Source organism: Etheostoma spectabile, chromosome 9 (genome assembly GCF_008692095.1).
Source record: "Etheostoma spectabile isolate EspeVRDwgs_2016 chromosome 9, UIUC_Espe_1.0, whole genome shotgun sequence".
NCBI lineage: Eukaryota > Metazoa > Chordata > Actinopteri > Perciformes > Percidae > Etheostoma > Etheostoma spectabile.
In genome coordinates this window covers 19,522,360-19,539,314 of record NC_045741.1, presented here as the reverse complement: position 1 = coordinate 19,539,314, position 16,955 = coordinate 19,522,360, and the positions used below count along the sequence as shown (strand labels likewise).

General features: G+C 40.6%; 1 pseudogene; it reads left to right on the top strand.

The window, feature by feature from the left end:
- Positions 1-16,955, top strand: part of LOC116695774 (vitellogenin-like) — a 26,029-nt pseudogene that overhangs the window by 3,439 nt on the left and 5,635 nt on the right.

The window sequence follows — 16,955 nt, the reverse complement described above, 5'->3', positions numbered from 1 at the left end:
CTTCAATTTTCCAAATCAAGGCACCAGTCCAACATGAGGCGGGCTTTACACAATGGCGATAGCGCAGCGAGGACTAGCAAATTTTTGTTTACATTCAACATGACAGCCACCGATAGCTAGACAAAGAAGCAGCCACCAAAGTTCAACAGCCATGGATGTATTAAGAGAACGGCAGCAACCCGTTGATGCTGTCAGGTCACCCGGATCGTTGGTCTGATTGGTCGAGGGACTATCCAATTGCCCCAGAGGCATTTAACAATGTCCGTTGGTGATGCCCCTTTGGAAACAGGCTGTGAATGAACGCCCAGTCCCATTCTCTGTTAACACTGAGAAGGGGGGATGGTGTCAACCAGGCTGAAAAAGATTCACTACCTTGGGGGCCTTATCCACGACTGAACACACTTTATTGGCTTAGAATTACGACAACACACCGCTAAACACACTGCAAACTCACAATCCTCTCTTCCCGATTTCAGCCCCTCTCTCTGGCTCGGCTATGGTCGCTGAACAGGCTACACGGTAACATTAGCAGTTAGCAGGGTTAGCAGGGTTAGCATGATGGTGTTAACCAGGACCAGTTGGGATCACTTTACTGCCGGTGTCTCAGGTAGCCTGAAGCTAATGCTTACCTGTCAGGATGAAATAGCCAACTCTGCGACATTTGGGCTCTAAGCTGTCTCCGTCTTTTAAATACATCTTCAATATTTATCCGGGGAGTTGTTAGTCTCTGTCATGCAAACTGTTAAAAACATGCAGTTTTTTCAGGTCGGATGAACCTATTGATCTCTGTTGATCTGTTTGTTTTTGCTGCTTCATGGATGTACAACGTTACAGCTGTAGCTTTGCTGGGCTTACGTTTTTACAGGTAAACTGGCAACCTGGCTGTCAAACTGGGTAGTTGATAACAACATACAGGCCAAAACACAAATAAAATTCTGTCATTTTAAAAGGAGAAAATACTGGCAGATAGTATTTCAATTAGCATGTTTACTTAATAGCTGATGACACATTGGGGTAATTTTTGGATTATTACAGCAAATATATTACATGTTGGACCTTAAGTATATATGATTTATCATTTTCTCCCCTTAACTTATCATTAGACGTTGGTTTTGGACATGGATTTGAGGTAAACGATGCCAGAATCCTGAAGTTTCCAAATGAGGTTCCAGGCTGGTGATGTGACTCCTAATGAAGGTCTGCAAGCATTTTGCTGGTGATGAACCATCTCCAGCTATTCCTGATTTGGTTGAGATGGCTAAAGTAAGTTAATACTGAAGACAATAGAAACTGTTGCATATTGAAGAATGATATACATGCAATGATGCCTGATCATGTAAAAATGTCTTGTATTTTTCACAGATGTTTTAAGCAATGCCTTTTGTAAATCCAATATTATCTTGGCATGCTGTGGTGCTTCTGTATGGCTCTCTGGTGTACAAGCACCACCTATACACCTTGTTCTTCTGTAGCTGTTTTCAGGTAATTAACCAGAGGAATAACTCACTTTCTGCATAGAACATCAATAAATTAACTGCATATACTAAATATACTATATAAGTAAAATAGATAAATATTTAAAAAAACTGACTGCACATTGTTCAACATCTGTACAGCCACTACTGAAACATGGCTGTGGAAAGTCACAGGAATGGCTCCACGGCAGACATGGTCATCGCACTGAAGCTCTGGGAATGCAGGTCATCCAGGCAGCATTAAAACATCATGCGCTTCTCCCCGGAGTTGGTGCAGCCCTGTGAATCTGCCACCTCGTGTGCTGAGTGCCGCTGTGGCAGTCTATGAGACTTATAGCTGCCAGAGACCCTCACGTGTAACTATATATAACAAAGAATACCTTTAGATGCTCATTCATCACAGCTGCATGCTAGGTTTTATATATGTCATGTTATGCTGATGGGAACTGCACTGGCTTCATAGTCAAACTGAAAACGTAATTTCTTATAAGATCAAATTCAGATTAATAATGGTTTACATGAAAAAAGTGAACTATTCTAATTCTGGAAAGCGGTATTTCATTTTGTCATTGTCATGGTGAGAATCATTTTTAACAATCATACAAAACTGGCAAATGTTGCTATTATGTTGTTTACTTGTGAAAGTAGATAATGTCTCCTATTTACATCTAAATTTAAAGTATCTGCCTTTCAAAGTTTAGTTTTTTAATTGGAATTGGCAATCTTTCTGAACTCTAATCGTTATAATACTTTTGTTTTCAGGTCCAAGAAATCACCATGAGTCTGTTCCTGCAAAAGAACCTTCCCACTGAGATTCGCATGATGGCCTTCATGATATTGTTTGACATCAGCATCAATGGCTCTGATTTCCACAGTGACTGTACACTACAGGAGAAAAAAGACCTCCATGTGTTAGCTTTGCCATACCTACTTTAAAAGTGTGCCAGATCCAGAACTCCAAACAACCACTTCCTGTGACAAAGCAATGCATTTATAACAGTTGGGTGTTGTCGTTCATGTTATAAATCTCAGATGTTCTCCACGCATTCACTTACTTTTTTTGTGTTCTTGGCGATAGCTCAACTGCCTGCAACGTTGCCATAAAAATCCTGGCCCTAAATTTGGCCGTCTCAGCTATCATTACAGCAAAGCAACACGCATGGAACTGGTTAATGGTATGCTCTAATACCGATTCTGGATTTATCTGAAGCTGTTGCCATGACAATTTACTTTTTTCCTCCGATACAGATGATTACCTAATTGGTACAGCAGCAGAAGTCTTATGCTGCGAAATGCAACAAACATCTTTCCCCTGAAATCATGATGAAAGGAAAATTTATTTCATGGAAGCATTCTGCAGCTATTGGAGGTACAGCGCTGATAAAAACTTTCACTGAGTAAGATAATATGTCCCCCAAGTGATTAGTAATCAATTTTTTTTATGCTGCAGTTGGGTATCCATGCTGAGGGGCTTAAGGAACTGCTTGGGCGCTGGCATCCCTAGTTTTAAAGGAGATCTTAGCGCAGTGACTTTCAGGCTGTTCTCAATGTGGTGAATATTTAACTGAGACTTTAAAGGCAGCATCACAACTGTTCTATGATGTGTCAGCTCATACGTTTGGGGACTATTGTACTTGTACTATTTTCAGCTTAAAAACTGGGAAGTTCTGCCCATGATAAGCCTGTCCTCTCTGCCTATACACGGGCCTTTGGACAAGAGTGGTTCTTTGCTGATATTACCAAAGACACCATTCGGAACATGTTCAGGGTGAGAGAACAATATTTCATGTCTAAGCTGGTTTAGTTCAACATAAAGAATCAATTTACATGCAGTGTACAATGTCAGTTACACGCTTCGCTCCTGTGATCCCTCTGCAGGCTTCAGCCCTACAGGGAAAGAGAGCCTCTGTGGTCTGCGATTGGAATTTACAGAAGGGAGTGTCATGGCATTGGACAAAGCCTTACTTGATCTTGAGGTTCGCCTCTACACCAGCTACTACCCTAGGCCCCACTGGAGATAAGCAAATATTATCAATCCATAGGGATCACTGTAAATGGTGAGGAGTCAAATCCTACAGCATTTAAACTTTTTTTCAAATTACTATTGATTAATGACTTAAACAACTTGTTTTATTCAATAAACCAATATTAAAACATTTTTTCTATGTAGCCAAGTGCAGTAAACCAACACTGACGATCGTCTTGGACAACTGCTGACTTCTGACATTTCACTGGAGACTGATGGTTTATTGGGTAAATATCTAATCTTCTTAATTAAAAAAAAATACAGTATACCATCATGTTCATCATGTGCAACTTACTGTAGTAAGCAAACCAAATTGTGAGTTACATCTGAAATAACCTCTTTTTTTTAGTTACACTAAGGATTTTTGGGTTTTCTATGGGATCAACACAGAGCTTTTCCAGTGTGGTTCTGAGGTTAAGAGCAAACACCTATTTCCATCCCTTGGAATTTTGCTGCCAAGATCAATGTCGGAGAGAGGAAGTTTGAACTCGACTCCCTCATGCAAAAAAGAGTTTGAACTTTTTTCAGTCAGGTATGTTTCAGGGTTGAGAAATAATAGTTTTTATAAGCATCACAATTCTGAATTAATTCAAAAAATTCCAAAAATCTTATTGTAGACCCAATAGTAATATCATAGTTTCAACGCTAGTTAACAAAACAGCGAGCTGTTAAAACTTAGCGGACTAAAAACTGAATGCTTGTCATGCTCTGTGCTGAGTAAGAGCCTTAAAATAATGCTCCTGACTTATTATTGACTCGAGAAGCAACACCAAATCAAAATTCAATGATTCAAATCTTGACTAAGAATCAAAATCAAACCTACCCATTATTTCAATGGTTATGCAATACAGTTGTGCTTCAAGCTTTATAAAATCTATCCACAACACAGCCAATTTTCCAAGCTAAGAGTTCTTACGTTCCTTTCCAACCAACAGCTCCAATGTGTACGCAGTCTCCAGGAACCTTGAAGAACCAGCTTTGACCAAAATGACTACATTATGGCCACCATACTGACTCCAATGATGAAGCTGTCCGCAAGGGGCCAACAGCTGCGGGGCCTGAGTCAGATCAGGTACAGTTAACACTTAAGATTACTGTTGGAGTTGAACTGATCAATTCCAACCCATTGCTTTTCTCAAACTGTCTGTCTGAATTTACTTGTATTCACCTCTGTCTGAAAAGCTTCATTTTTGCGTCTGTCTCTTTAAACCCCCTCCCGTTAAGCCCATTGTGCCTATTTGACTGTGAGAAAAAATTAGGACGGAGTACCGGAAGATTTCCCGTGGGAGGGTCTACTTGTGTGGGGCATGTGCTTCACACCAGTTTTTGATTGGTGTGATGATCAGTGTGATTTGATCCATAGAGAGAACATGATCATCATACGACTGGCCAACTTGTGTGTGTTTGATATAACACTAGCCATTCATATCATTGGTCTTAGATGACAGGCCCACAAGAGGGGAAAAATCACATGATTGGCCCACCGGTTTGGGCCACCAGTTTGTCTCTCATCTAAACACTGGCCAATCACATCCCATACAGCCCACCTCATCCTACCATAGAGACAGAGTGCATTTAGGTCCCGCCTGTGGGTTGGTTTTCCAGCCACCTCTAGGGGTGCTAATTTATGAAAAGCACATGTGGTTCACATTAGAGGGAAGGAATAAACAAAGGATACCGTTGAATAGGTTTGATGGACTTGTTAAAATTTAACATGGGATGGGGTGGGAGCCAGCCTCAAGTGGCCACTCAAAAACTGCAGTTTTTGCTCTTCCGCCTTGACTGAATTTTTTAGCGCCAAAGATGACAAGCATTCGGATACTCAATGTATGTGTACAAATTTTGAAAAAGTGAGTTTTTCATGATATGTGCCTTCCTTTTTTATTTATTTGAAATTTTTATTAATTCAAAGTAGATAATTAGGATTTTATCCAATCCAACAGATACTGACACCAAACGTTGGCATCCAAGATCCAGATGTGTGCTGAGAGTAAGATTTATGGAGCTGGTCTGTGTGTGGAGTCTGAGTTAAGGAGAGAGTATTATCATGAGGAATACCCCCTTTACTATTTCCGGGATATCCAACATGGCATTGAAAGTAGTCCCAGGTACAGTACCAACACATTACACCTCACAGTTCTGGGCAATCCAAAAGAGCATCAAAAACTTGCATGCGGCCTCAACAGTGCGACAAATATTTAGCAGTTAGGGCACACAACTCGAGTCACAATGCTAAAATTACATTATTTAGAAGTGTGCTCTGTTGCACCTGTAGCCAAACCCAAGTTTAACCAAGGAGATAAAAAACAAGATTTTAGAGTGTGTTGTGGTTGTTTCTTCATTATCAAAGTAAAGAATTTTATGATGTAATTTTATGATTGTCAGAGATGGATTTCATTAGATTTTACTGGTGTTCATGTTATTGTTCCTGCTGTATACATTTATTTCTTAACTCTTTGCTAACATAGCCTGTGCACTTTTATTGTTCAGGCAATCAAAGCTGTTGACAAAATCCACTTTGAGGTAATGCCGGCCGAGCAAACATCCAGTCAGCACACTGCAACTGCTAAAGACTCTGAGGAGGCTTTCCAAGGTATTTGCCTACCTTTTATTTGGCTACAAATAAAAGCTGCCTTGCTTGTAATGTTATTATCTGTGCACTGCTCTGGTGTTTTATCGATTCAAATTCTCTGGTGCTTAATGTGTTCAGGAAGCACCCAGGGAGTACGTCTGTCCTTGATTCAGCTCAAGCGACAGCGGATCTCATCACAGCCATCACAGCGACCTTTAGAAGTATGCTAAACATACTCCACAGAGAGTGACCATAATGTGTTTCACTGCAAAACAATAGGATGTTGGTTCAGAGCAAAGTAATCATGTAAAATGTTCAGCTGTGCTAATGATTCAAGATCCCATCACCAAAAAGTGGTCCATGTTGTAAATGCAGTTATTGTGTGCACATGATCTAAAATCTGCACATACTGGACATGATGCCCACAAACATATTACAGCCTAGGATTCTTCTATCTCATTCAAAGAGCTTGAACTAACACCTGAAGCTAGTTGAAATTTAAAGCCTTGGCCATGAGTGGCAACCAGAAGCCAGAGGGTTACGATGCAGCCTTCTTCCACACAGCCGAGGCAAACATTCAGAATGCCAGATGATTGTGTCCCAGGTCGGGGAAGACACCAATTGGAAGATGTGCGTTGACACCAATGTGAATGCCCATGTTGAGGCAAAGGTACATATGAAACACACAATATGACTTTTTTTTCTTTTTCTAAGTGAATAAAATGCCAGAAATGTCCAGAATAATATGTTGTTAGCTTATGCTGTTACCAGAAAATCCCTAAGATGACTAAACCAGCAATCATAAATGATTGCTAGCCTTATCCTTTAAAGGTCCCATGGCATGGAAATTCAATTGAGTTTTTTTTAACATTAATATGCGTTCACCCAGCCTGTCTATGGTCCCCCAGTGGCTAGAAATGGTGATAGGTGTAAACTGAGCCGTGGGTATCCTGCTCTGCCTTTGAGAAAATGAAATATCAGATGGGCCGATCTGGAACGTTACTGGTTACGTCCCCTTTCTCTGCTTTGCATCCCTGAGAATTTAGCCCACCCATGTTGGTCAAGGCCACACCCCCATCCTCGATCTCAATAGCTACAGACACAGAAATGGCATGTCCTAAGGAAAGCTCATTGTAGGGCTGGCTCTAAAGGCTGAATTTAGGAAAGAGACTTCAGATACAGTATTAGGGACCACTAAGGTCTATATGAAAGCATCCAAAAAGCACCATGCATGGTACCTTTACAAACATTAAAAATCATAACCCTACTATATTACATCCTGCTACATCCTGCCACCATCACTAACAATTATTCTATTCTAATGGTTAGGTATTTATTATATTGCATAGTGAGGCCGAAGCAAGTCTTTGCTTGTAGGGACTCCTTTCAGGATTGATCTCTTGTGTTTGGCCTAGGCACACATTGGATGGGGAGCGAATGTCAGTCCTATGAAATGTCAGTGGAATCTGCAACTGCCCATCAGCCTGGCTCCAAGCCAACACTCAAGGTCACAGTACACTGGACCAAGATACCAGGGACCATCGGAGTTGGGCACAAGGTGAGCCTCAGTAGAACAAAGGTGACATTGTAAGAATATAATGTGGGGAGGAAGAGGAGAGTGAGCTGAAGGAGAAGGATGACTCCAAATCACTTACTTTCTTTTTTAGAGCATGGTGGGAAATTTTTTGTGTTCACAAGTATGAGACCTACTGGCATGTGTTAACGAATCTATATATATATTATATATTTCTTTTTACCTCTCCCAGAATTGAAAGCTACATTCCAGGCGTGGCTTTTTTTCTGGCTTCTACGAGACACTGAGAGAATGCCAGCAGGAGATTTCTGCAACAGTAGCTGCGCCTCAGCAGACAGTGGCGATGTGAAGATTAAATTCCCAGAGGTATTGGAGAAAACATTTACTACAGATTTTATGCAAAACTTTTGTTACATGAATGTGTATATTATTCTGTTTGTCATTAGCTTACAGTCTACCGCCAGGCTTTTCCAGTTTCACTGCTGACTGGCAGTTTTCAGGAGTTTCAACACTACAGAAACACAACAATCGGCAGCTTTGGACGCGCATAAAAACATGTAAGCCGCATAAAACCTGTTTGATTAAGCTTAATTGGATTTTCATAATAGTTCTTGTGTCTTTTTGAAAATTGTCTAATGTGTGTGGTGTGTGTGTGTGTGTGGTGTGGTGGTGTGTGTGTGTGGTGTTGTGTGTGTGGTGTGTGTGTGTGTGTGTGGTGTTGGGTTGTGGCAGTGGATTGTGTTGACTGATTTCCATGCAAAACAGATGAGCAAAAACAAGCAAAGAGCTGTGCCAGTTTTGCTTGCTTTTTAAAATATGTTTTGTGTTGAAAGACAACAAAGCCCAGATGGGATCCAGATGTGGCTTTTCACAGTGATAACGCTGCAACACAATCTCACCATGTGATGAAAGTGAGGATCATAAAAGTTGCATCAGTAATCCATCAAATTGACCCTTTTGAAAATAACCTGTAAAGGTCCAGAATTATTCATCATAAAGTGTGGTTAATATTTGAACACATCTTTTGATGAAATAGTGGTAAAGTCATGCTTTGTCCCAAAATATTGTATCATCATAATGCATGCATTCATCAAATATGTTTCAACAATCTGTGTTTTTGCTCCAAACCTGTTAATATAAATCCTTTGCTAATCCAAACGTGGAATCTGTGCGTCCCATGATTACAATGGCAGAACATTTAATGAGTCTCCACCAAGTTCAGTGTCTGCAGCTTGACTGTAGTTATAGAAGACTGTTTCATGACATTCATTTAGAACATACATGATGGATTTATATTATTACTCTAACTGAGATTAATCTGAGCTCATCACAATGTTGTGAAGTTAGACAGCAGTAGTGACGTGATCCCTAGAAATCCAGATAAGTAATAAAATCTTAGTTTTAAATTAAGAGTGTTAACTTGTCTGATTGGAACTTTGCACTGCTCTATGCTTTTGCTTAAAAAAAGACGCCAATTCTAATTTTCCTTACAATGTGGAAGAGATGGAAATGGCAGGTTGGTCTACTCTAGCAGCCAATCTGGCAAACAACAGTCTTTGGTACGGGTCCTGTATTCTCAAATATCCCATGTGATTGTCAAAATACTGAATATTAGTTTTGGATTCATCAAAATGGATAATAAATGTCCCTTTGGAAAGTTTCCAACGGAGAGAGACCAATGTGTCCAAGGTCTGTTGACCTGCTCTGTTTGTTTGGTCAACTCAACCAACAGGACTGTTTGCAGATATCAGACACAATGTCACCATGCATGCCCTTAAAGTCCTCAAATAAAGCACTCTTGCCCTTGCCTAAACATGGAGATGCTCATTGAACAGTTCACTACATTGTTTAATATTCAGAGATCTGAAAGTAGACTTTGTAAATGGATGAAAGATCTGTAATTGGGCTCCTGAATTGGACTCGGCCCAAATCTTGACTTTGAGTCGTAACAAATGGGATGTATCACAGGCCAAACATATGATTGCATCTAACCAAAGACTGGTTGTCTTAACCACTCCTCGCTCTGCTTCTCCTGCCTAACGCAGTTTAGTCTTGATGGTGAATTGCCAAGAAAAGAAATCGCCATCAAAGCCTGAATTGGATTAGCACAATCTAATACCACCATTATGTTACTTACATCTCTAATATCCTATGGGCTTTCAAGTGCGGTTGACACGCTGATTGTCAACGGTTGTGGCTATGTCAAGATTCACATCACCTCTGAGATGACTGGGACACCCTGACCTTGCGTTGACAGGTGAAATCAGCTGGTTAGAAAGCATTAGTAAATGATTGATCGGTAATATGGAGGAGGAGGGATAGGCCATCCCCTCCTTTTTATTGCTGCTCACTATGTGACTGTGACTTGCCTCTATAGGCAGACTATACCAGCCCTGCTAAAAGCCATGTGAGGGTAGCTGATAATAAAACCATGGCTACAGACATTTTGTCCAATTGCAGCTATCACTCCATGTTGGAGGAACAAAAAGTCAATGCAGCTGAAGAGTTTAGTCATAAAACCAATAATCAACAAGTGACACTTGAAAAGATTTGGGGAGTTTTTGAATAGACTGTGCACGTTTAGAACAATTAACTTTAGCCTAATAACATTTCTTGCATTGGGAACATTGGAGCTCATATCCTGTGGTATGCGGGGGGTGTGTGTGTGTGTGTGTGTGTGGGTGTGTTGTGTGTGTAAGTAATAGTGTGAGACTAGAGGACAGTGTTTAGCAGAAATTAAAATATGCCTGGCTGAGTGCTAGTATTTTGTTCAGCTCACAGTGTGATAGAGTGGGTGTGGACATTTTGAGGACAAAAAACATATGTCTGGCATGGTCAAAGGGCCCCCGCATCTTTGAGGCTTGCAATGAGATGATACATTTTATTCTAATATGAAAAAAAGATCAGAAACAGTGAATGACTATTAATTGCTATGGCGGCAGCATACCGAGAACCACTTCATCTTAAAGCTGTTTGTTTTAAAGTAATTAAAGAAAATCATGGTTTATGTTCAGGAGAGTTGCACTTACAGTTGCATTGACACAATCATCTCTGAGCTGATACCGATTTCTCATTAGCAAGGGAGCTGGTTTTGTGTCAGGTGAAGAGAGTATCAGCGAATGATCAATCGGGTGATTCAGACAAGCCATAAACTGGATTGCTTTTTCACCAGCACACATGAACTGACATAAACTGCCTCCCCTTTAATTAGGTACACTGATATGAGCGTATATGCAGGGTGAAATGTGAGTGGGCGAGATGGGTACATCACTGACGTTACCAAGTGGGCACACTAGTTACCGACACTTCATGACACCTCAAGAGGCTCAACATCTGACATCACGCCTGCTGTACGACTTCCACCAGGCTCACATCAGTTAACCATCACTCTCTTAAATGAGGTTGATGCCAAAAAAATCGTATCAATCTGCACTGAAGTAGTTGTGCCATATTTCAAGGGAAGGGCAAAGCTTAGCATAGCTCGCTCCTCATTGAAACATACTGTCATTTAAGAGTATGTCTCTGTTCAAGATTATGACACACTTTAGACTGTTGTGTCAATTTTAAGATTGTAACATGTGATTACCATGCTGTGTTGCTGCTATCATTTTGAAAAGCAGCAGTAATTGCAGCCTCTTTGGTTTATAAACAGAGCTGCCAACTAAGGTCAGATGGCTGAAGTGAAATTGTCATGCCAGAGGATATAAGATCTGCTGTGTCAAACACACAATTGTTTTATTGAGCCAGTGCAGACACTGTTATTTCCGGAGCTGTATGCTAATAGAGGGTATATCACAAGGCTGAATGCTACGTAAAAGTTATTCCACACTTAGGAAAATATACATTCATGATGCTCAATTCAAGATCTTACTTCAGTCAGCAGTGAGCATTATAGTATAATGAATGTTTTAAAAAGCATATGATGTCACTAAAAGCTTAGCATGTTTTTTACTTGATAACCACTTTGAAAAAAGTTGCTTTATTTATTAGATACCAAGAAATTAGACTGTGAAGTTTTTTTCCAGGTCAGTGGTTATTGTTAAGTAAAAGCTGTGTCCTTAGTTGTGTGAAATTTGTGATTTTGTGTGATTTGCCCTAAGCGTTAGTTGGTATCACCAGACCGGGGTTTACCAGTTACCAAGCTGTCAAAGTTGCAGAGTTTTAGAAGCTAGGATGTTTCTAATTGCATGCTGGACAGATATAATCCTGCTCGGGGACCCTAAACAGGACAAGCAGTAAAGAAAGTGGATAGATTAGTGGATAAGGTTTATACATTGACATTGGAATAAACTGGTAATTCAAATAACAATAACCTTGGTTATTCAACAAGATATTATAATTGTTTAACACTTCCAGAATTTACGGATCTGTTTTTCTGCCAGCTGTGAATCTCGTTTTGGGTTTTTGCAGTCATTTCTTCAGTTATTATAGAGTCTGAAGAAGTTAATTAGATAGAGGGGGTATACTGTATGGCTTGGACTGCAGAGAAGACGTAGTTGAGTTTGAGGAGAACTGTTATTTCAATAGTAACATTCAGCCTCTGAAGGTAACAGAAGGTGTTACATTGATGAAAGCTCTATTGTTTTGAGTAGACCACACAGAAACTAGGTTCAACAGTTTTGTCGGGAAGATGAAGCCCAAAGACTTGAGTTTGTTTAGAAGGTTAAGGTTGTGATAAGATGGACAGCTAAATTCAAATATTGTGTCGGCTAAAAGTGAAATAGGCAAATGTTTGCTATCAAGTTTACCACAACTGAAAAGATAATATGTCAGTTTTGCCTCCAAATTCGGTTAGCTATTGGAGGTTTGATTGCATAAGACTAAAATAAGCCAGCTAATACAAAAGGCTCCATTCAGCTAAATGCATCTTCATTTCATCAACATTTTTAAAACATTTCATCAGCATTTTAAAACATGCATCAAGATTGGTTGATCGTTGTAGCTGGTGGTCGATAGTTTGATATTCTTGTCTTTTCACTTCTTAGAAAACCCAAGTAAAATACAAGTGCTCAAATGACTGACTGCACCATCCCTGAGTCATGTCATTTTTTAACATCTCTTTTTGCCTTTATTGTAAATACAAATTAGAAAATCTCCACAACATGTATGAAAGATGTGTGTAAAAAATGTTACACATCTTCCATACACAAGATAACATATTTTGAATATTTTATTTTTCATTGTCTTTCTTTTAATTAAAGTGGACTGAATGGCTGCCCCTGTTCCTCTAAATGTTTATGGCACATTGGGACGTGCCTGAGTTTAAAGGTGTCCCAAATGTGTGGGATGCTGCTGCAAAAAGTTTTATGGAAGTAACAGAAGCAATTTTCTTCACAATCAGGCTGATTGGATAAAAACAACTTGGTAAGCAATACATAATTTGGATCCTCCAACACAGTAATTCTGTCTGATAGCACAGCAGGCAACACTTTAAAGCTTTAAATATCCATTACTCTCGTTGGCATCAGCATTGTCTCTTTTTGTTCTTTAACTGATCAAACATAATCACTACTTTTACAGATGCACACAATGCAACTTGATGCCAGCCAATGTTCCAGCAGTTTTAACTGAGGAGATAACACAATTACACAGCCAGACAACCAGGAGGGGGCACTGTTGATCTGTCCAGGGACGTAAGGAGCCTTTACTTGTGGAGCCTTCGTTCTATTTTTACTTCTCATAAAAATGTGATGTCTTCCAGTACAGATCAGTGCTATTCTCGTTCCTCCCATTTGACCCAGAAATGAAGATACCACAACAAAAACAAGTGTCTTGTCAAAGAATGTGTACATTTTGAATCATACTTATGTGCACAGCATATGGATGCACTCTCAAATCTTATGGAAACATTCCTTACATCCCAATATCTATATTTTGCATGTAAAGCATTGTTGTACTGATAGTCATAGATCTGCCAACAATCTTTAGCATAATAAAGATTTTTGTTTCATATATTTTCAAACATATGAAATATATGATAAATAAAGCAATATGAAAATCTGCTCAACTACTAAATTAGGCAACTCAATTCCCTCCTTCTCCTCTGAAACACAGCAACTCTGCGAGGAGACTTGATAATTGAGGAAGAGAAATTGCACTGTGAAAGAGAGCGGTGAGGTATTCGGCAGCCAAGAACACTTATTCCTTAGTGCAGTCCTAATAGGCTCTGTATTATCCAAAGGAAGGCCACTGAGCTTCCCGCCTGTGAAGAGTGGTCGTCATGGCAACCATACAGTTTATCATGGTTCGCTAGGCGATAAAGCCAAGGGGAGTCTACTGGTGTTACACACGTATACTGTACATGTGACATACAATAACATGCAACACACACATGCAGATGCACTGCTAGAAAAACAAGCTCACCAGGAGGTGTGATGGGTAGTTTTGATCTCTGAACAGGATCAGATGTCAAGTGAATACATGACATACGCGAGATAATCTAGAAGGCATCTATATTGTAGTTAGTAAACATTACATACTGAGGGGAGCATATGGCAGGGCCACACGGTGATTAGAGATTAGCGGTGTGACGGAGGCTTGCAGGTTTGATCCTTGCAAAGACCAAATATACACTGTTAAAACACTGATGCTGCGACTCATTTAACCATACTATAACAAGATGCAATGGGAACAACCCATCAAAACCAAATTTACTCTGTACAGAAATTAGAGATGAAGCCAATAAATCTCACAGTGTGGTACCATTTAAAATGTGGGGGCAGTATTGTGACTACTCTCAGTGGAGCAAATATTTACATGTAAATTGCAATGCATTAGGCTATACATAAAAATGCATGCAACACCTCTGCTGCTCACTTATTAACACATTGTGTCTGTTCGTTAATCAATACTCAAACTGAAATGTACTAAATGGGCAGTCGTGCTGTAATTATTTCTTGGAGAACAGCGGAGAGACAACAAAAGAGACTGGAAGAAATAGTTACAACAACAAAAAAAATGAATGATACAAAGTGTGGATTGGTAAGCTTTAGAGGTGTGTAATAAGCCCTTTTGTGGTGCAGTCCCTTATGCTAAGCTAAGCTAACCGAATCCTGGGTCTTGTTCATAAGTTGACTTGAAATTTGAATTGTCCTCGCTTTCTGTGTAAGGAAATAAACTACAATGATAGCATGATGAATAAAACAATTTTTGACATATTTGTTACAGAGTCAGGGACTGGTGGCGTTTCATGACACAGTGTGTGACACTGACCCGCTGTTGCTAGGAGACATGTTGTGAACTTGTGTGGTGCGCTAAATAGTGCATGTTGTAGCTACGAACATTCAAACAAGACATGCTTTTTTGATTACATGTCTGAGTTTTTTATTGTCGATTGAAGATGTTTTTCCCTTTACAACATGTATATATTGGAAGAACCATTGCTAAGCTAACTAACTCCCACTCAAAAAGTGGCAAGCTAAGCTGTGTAGATCACAGATTGCCACCATTCTCAACCACACACACACACACACACACACAACAAACACACACACACAACACAAACATTTTGCTGAGAAATAGCCGGCTGGGTCGAAACATTAAAACGTATTCTTTTCAGTGTATCCAGCCCCTTTTTGCTCTGCACTTCACAGTGGGGATGTAAACACTACTACTACAGTCCTGACAAAGTCTTGTCGCCTATCTATTTTGTAGAAACACCTGCTATTAAACTGACTTTTAATTAATCAATTGGTGTAAGAAATAGCTCAATATGAAAAGCTAAAACCCTCCAAATGATGTTCAAGCACTGAAATAAATTTCATCCATCCATCCACTCATCGCCTTATCCGGTATGGGTCGCGGGGGGGCAGCGTCCAGTAGGGGACCCCAAACTTCCCTTCCCGAGCCACATCAACTAGCTCCGACTGGGGGATCCCGAGGCGTTCCAGGGCAGGTTGGAGATATAATCTCTCCACTAGTCCTGGGTCTTCCCCGAGGTCTCCTCCCAGTTGGACGTGCCTGGAATACCTCCCTAGGGAGGCGCCCAGGAGGCATCCTTAACAGATGCCCGAACCACCTCAACTGGCCTTTCAACGCGAAGCAGCAGCGGCTCTACTCCGAGCTCTCTCGGATGACTGAGCTTTCACCCTATCTTAAGGGAGACGCCAGCCACCCTCCTGAGGAAACCCATTTCGGCCGTTGTAACCTTGATTCGTTCTTTCGGTCATGACCCAGCCTTATGACCATAGGTGAGGGTAGGAACGAAAATTGCCGGTAGATCGAGAGCTTTGCTTTGGCTCAGCTTCTTTTCGTCCAACGGTGCGATAAACAGAATGTAATACCACACCGGCTGCTCCGATTCTCCGACCAATTCACGCTCCATAGTCCCCTCACTCGCGAACAAGACCCAAGGTACTTAAACTCCTTCACTTGAGGTAAGGACTCCATCCCTACCGGAGAGAGCAACCATCGGTTTCCTGCTGAGAACCATGGCCTCAGATTGAGGTGCTGATCCTCATCCCAGCCGCTTCACACTCGGCTGCGAACCGATCCAGTGAGTGCTGAAGGTCACAGGCCGATGATGCCATCAGGACCACATCATCCGCAAAGCAGCGATGGGATCCCGAGCCCCGAACTGCAACCCCTCCCCGCCCCGACTACGCCTCGATATCTGTCCATATATATTACAAACAGGATTGGTGACAAAGAAATAAATTTGTTTCACTGAAAAAAGATTTATTATTAAACAAGACACAAAGATCAATTTGGCGAGACAAAAGTTTTGTCGCCTATACAGAAATTGAACAACTTTACTGCAAAACTAAAATATGTCAGCAAATTACATAGCGGTGCTGTGAGATCCAAATTTAATATCGTATGACTTCCATGAGCTTGAAGGACTGCATCCATGCGGTTTGGCAAGGATTCATACAATGTATTGATGAAGTATCAGGAATGCTAGAAAAGCAGTCTTGCATGCCTCCCAGAGTTCATCAATATTCTTTGGTTTGGTCTCATGCTTCCTTTTCATCCTACCCACACATATGCTCAATGATGTTCATGTCTGTGACTGGGCCGGCCAATCCTGGAGCATCTTGATCTTCTTCACTTTAAAGTGGAGATGAAAGTATGCGATGGAGCACCATTCTGTTGCAGAATTTGGCCTCTGTGTATGGTTGGGAATATAAGAGGTAGCTAAGATTTCTTGGTATTTGAGACTAGATTTGCTCTTCCACCCTGCAGATCTCTCGCACACCCCACACTGGAGTTACCCACAGATCCAGGAATTTTTCCGCCACCAAACTTCACTGTTTTCTGGGTGAATCTTGGATCCATGCGGGCTATAGGTATCCTGCAATATTTGCAGCAACTGTGGTGTAATTCAACAGAAGATTAATCTGAAAAATC